The following is a 5000-nucleotide window of genomic DNA, read 5'->3' as shown; positions in this document are numbered from 1 at the left end:
CTGCACCATACACCTCGAAACCCTCTCAGGTCCCGGCGGCGCGCAGCGCCGTCCTAAGTACTTGGTCGGGTTCGAGAGAGGCGCAATCGCCCGGAGTTTGGCGAGTAGACGCTTTAGGTGCGACCACCCGTGCTCCCAACTGAGCTTGCCGCTGCCGACAGAGGCCCGGGAGCGTGCTGTCGTGGCATTGCCGGCGGGAGACAACACGCGCCACCTACGGTGACCGGCAGCTCCAACGCCAGCGCCACAGAAGGACAAAAGCCCCACTTGGGTGCCGAAGCGAACTCTCCCAGCACAGCGCACGCGCCAACACGTCCGCACAGCTGCGATACAAACCACCTGCGAGAACCGCAGAGGCGACCGAGCAGCAGACGGCGTCGCGGCGCCGAGCGCCGGGCGGCGGCGCATCCTCAGCGCACACAGTCCTCAATCGGACCAGCACACTGCAGATGTCCACCGCGCTTCGCACCGGGCCCGCGAGGACCTACTTTGGCCGCACGGCGCCGCGTGCAGGGTGCGCCGGCGCGCAGCTGCGCCGCCTGCCGCCTCCGTCGGCCGGCGCGCCTGCCACTGGCCGCCCCCACCAGCCGGCTGTAGCGCGTGCGCCCACGCACCGCGCGGCCAGCACGCCGGGAGGCCCCCCCTCACCGGCCGGGGACGGTCCCACCCAGCCACCGCCGCGTATCGCTTCACACCCAGATGCCATTCACGTTCGTGGGCATGGTGGGTATCGCTGGAACAACCGGTTGGTAGCTCAACCGATCGTCGCCATCACTGATTCACCTCTAGCGAGAACAACCGCACCACAACGGTTTACCAGTTGTTCATTTGCGTAACGTCACCAGCAAACGTAGGCGTCCATCGCCATTTGCAAATTCAACGATTGTTGCATGCCTGTGTCAGGTGTCACGACACACTATGTCTGCCCACATACACGCAACAACATGTGCACGCTTCGCGAACACGTGGAAGGTGGCCCCCGTACGTATGCGATGTCCATTGCGCGAACGACTGTCAACCGGCCTCTGTCGCATGTCGCAGATGTGGAACGCAGTGCACCATGCTATCACGGTGTGTGAGAAGAGACGACTACGTCTGACAACACGCGCCACTACATCAACAGACGGCTCATGCTGATCGCCATCCAGGGCATACCACACTGCAATCCAGCTCTTATAGGGAGACGACACGTAGCTGAGTGCACAACATTTGGACCGCATGGTTCGCCGTTGTTGGCGCAGTCGTTGTACGGTCACATGTACCACGATGTATCATTCAGTACATGAGGACCAATGTGCAGTACAGTGTGTGATTTGGACGTACAACATCAGCGGACAGTTGACACAGGCCGTACCACAGCGTAGGCTAAGTGCTTCGCCATGCAAATGCCAATGAACAACTGCAAATGCCAATGAACAACTGCAAAGGGCATTGAGCATGTACGTCCTGCTGCCATCCACATTACAGTGTATAGCTGCAAGGTGTTTAACATGAAGCGATACACTGGGGACCGGGCAGTGCGAGTAGCAAACTATATTGCGGGGGTTGCAGTTAGGCAACACTACACTAATTTAACGCGTCGTATGACAATTACAGAGCAGGTTAAGGCCCAACGTGTGTTGGGTTAAGGCCCAACGTGTGTTGGGTTAAGGCCCAACGTGTGTTGGGTTAAGGCCCAACGTGTGTTGGGTTAAGGCCCAACGTGTGTTGGGTTAAGGCCCAACGTGTGTTGGGTTAAGGCCCAACGTGTGTTGGGTTAAGGCCCAACGTGTGTTGGGTTACAGCACAATATCGGTTACGTTACGGCGCAATGTGGGTTACGTTAAGGGGCAATGTGGGTTACGTTACGGCGCAATGTGGGTTACGTTAAGGGGCAATGTGGGTTACGTTACGGCGCAATGTGGGTTAGGCTAAGGCGCAATATAGGTTTCATTAAGGCGCAATATAGGTTACATTAAGGCGCAATATAGGTTACGTTAAGGCGCAATATAGGTTACGTTAAGGCGCAATATAGGTTACGTTAAGGCGCAATATAGGTTACGTTAAGGCGCAATATAGGTTACGTAAGCGCAATATAGGTTAGGTTAAGGCGCAATATAGGTTAGGTTAAGGCGCAATATAGGTTAGGTTAAGGCGCAATACAGGTTAGGTTAAGGCGCAATACAGGTTAGGTTAAGGCGCAATACAGGTTAGGTTAAGGCGCAATACAGGTTAGGTTAAGGCGCAATACAGGTTAGGTTAAGGCGCAATACAGGTTAGGTTAAGGCGCAATACAGGTTAGGTTAAGGCGCAATACAGGTTAGGTTAAGGCGCAATACAGGTTAGGTTAAGGCGCAATACAGGTTAGGTTAAGGTACGACATAGGTTAGGTTAAGGTACGACATAGGTTAGGTTAAGGTACGACATAGGTTAGGTTAAGGTACGACATAGGTTAGGTTAAGGTACGACATAGGTTAGGTTAAGGTACGACATAGGTTAGGTTAAGGTACGACGTAGGTTAGGTTAAGGTACGACGTAGGTTAGGTTACGGTACGACGTAGGTTAGGTTACGGTACGACGTAGGTTAGGTTACGGTACGACGTAGGTTAGGTTACGGTACGACGTAGGTTAGGTTACGGTACGATATAGGTTAGGTTACGGTACGATATAGGTTAGGTTACGGTACGATATAGGTTAGGTTACGGTACGATATAGGTTAGGTTACGGTACGATATAGGTTAGGTTACGGTACGATATAGGTTAGGTTACGGTACGATATAGGTTAGGTACGGTACGATATAGGTTAGGTTACGGTACGATCTAGGTAGGTTACGGTACGAATAGGTTAGGTTACGGTACGATGTAGGTTAGGTTACGGTACGATGTAGGTTAGGTTACGGTACGATGTAGGTTAGGTTACGGTACGATATAGGTTAGGTTACGGTACGATATAGGTTAGGTTACGGTACGATATAGGTTAGGTTACGGTACGATATAGGTTAGGTTACGGTACGATATAGGTTAGGTTAAGGTACGATATAGGTTAGGTTAAGGTACGATATAGGTTAGGTTAAGGTACGATATAGGTTAGGTTAAGGTACGATATAGGTTAGGTTAAGGTACGATATAGGTTAGGTTTCAGTACACATTGTTGTAAGGAAAGGTTTAATGGGGGGGCGGGGCGGCCGGTTTGTTGATTGTGATTATAGTAAGTGGATGCCTGCGGCCATCATCTGATTTGCCACGTCAGGATGCACCTTTGGCTCATGACAGGCGGCGCTCTCATTCCATGCTTGTGGCAGACCTGTGTCTTTCATTCCTGCCATTGTTTGTGTGCTGTGAGAGGAGGCAGTATTGTGATGTTGGGGTGCACCCCTGTGTAGGACATGTGTGGGTGTTGGTGGCTTGGCTGAGCAATGGTGGTTGTCGGGTGGGTGGGATATTCTGTTTTCTGAGTGGATCTCCCGGTCTGGTTATGACAGTGTGGATTGTCTAATGTGGCGGAGAGGATGCACTGGGTGTTGTTCCATGCTGGTGCTTACATATTGTCTGTGTGCGTGTTACAGGCAGAGAGTAGTGCGTGATAAGGGTGTGTGGCTGACGTGTGGTTGTGATTGTGAGCAGAGTCTTTCAGCATGTATACGGACAGTTGTATACATTATCTGTATTCTGATGGCTCTATCTATTACTAATCAGCGCCGTGTATACGTTTAATCCGGTTCCAGTCGAAACTGTTGTATCTCTGTACATTAGTGACACGGCGAGCCCGCTATGTAGTTACTCGTCTCGGCAGCTTCCACCGGTGTATGGTAAATGATTATAGGAATCAGTCTAGTCGTCATACCGATGGTGTGACGTCACATGTCTGGGGTGGGGGGCCTTTCCGGTGGGTCATGGCCTAGAAAGACTCTCCCCACGCAGGGGGGCTTGGACTGTCATTACCTCTTCCGAGTAATATACTTGCCGTACGTTTTTGCGACTGCGAGTGCAAACGCCCACCGGTACCGACATGGATGGAGCGCCTCCTAGCTGATCGCTCAGCATCGGCATTCGTACAGAGAGCAACGCGATCGCGTCTCTAGCTCGTAACTGGTACAGCTCGCAGCTCATGTATAGGGACAGCGGGAATGTCGCATTTTGGACATATCTCTTCATGAAAGGGAAGTTATAGGGGTGGATTGCACATGCGACTGCGGGAAAAGTCCGCCGTTCATCCGCTGGAGTTGCGAGTTGGGCGGTTGGAGTGGGGCGCAGGTGGAGTGATTGCGGTCCACGATTTCGTGCGGCAGAGGCGCTGGCGTTGGGGTGCTGTGGTCGACAGAGGACGCAGGCTTTGTGGGTGGGGTCGAAAGATGGGCACTGTGGGCCCATCGATGTCTTGGTCGGCTTGGCGTCTCATAGATGGCGGTATCGTCGTTGCAGGACGTCGTGCCGCGGGAGACCTACAGATGGCGCTGTGTTTTGTGGGTGCGCTCGACATGGCGGACGTAGTGTTGTCAGATTCGCATAGATGGAGGTATTGCATGTGGTTTCGCCGTATTTTCATAGATGGCGATACTGTTTTGCCGGCATGGTTGGCGTAGTTCCGTCGGATCCCTGTAGATGGAGGTGCCGTTTCTGGGCTGGATGTCAATGTCGTTGCGTCACATTCGCATAGATGGCGGCATCGTCGTCATAACCTCGCCCTCTACGGACTTATCACCACCCACACTAGCCGCCCCCCGGGGACTTGCCAACGACACACCCTATCCCAAGTCTATTTTCTTGCGGAGCATCATGTGTTATTATATTTTATTTCACATCCATAGTGTACGGGTATTGTAGGTCACCGTACTGCGGTGGACGCTATGTTACCACGGGACGGCGGAAACGTACCGTCGACCGCCGGGCACCGCCCGACACCCGCCCGCCGACGCCGCCTCCGCGCGGCGCGCCGGCCGGTGGGCCGACATCGACCGTCCGGCACCCATCGCGGCACCCAGCGCCGGTCGCCAAAGCGATACGCTGTAGCGCGGCGGAAC

Source organism: Schistocerca americana, unplaced genomic scaffold (genome assembly GCF_021461395.2).
Source record: "Schistocerca americana isolate TAMUIC-IGC-003095 unplaced genomic scaffold, iqSchAmer2.1 HiC_scaffold_741, whole genome shotgun sequence".
NCBI lineage: Eukaryota > Metazoa > Arthropoda > Insecta > Orthoptera > Acrididae > Schistocerca > Schistocerca americana.
This window is presented reverse-complemented; position numbering follows the sequence as displayed.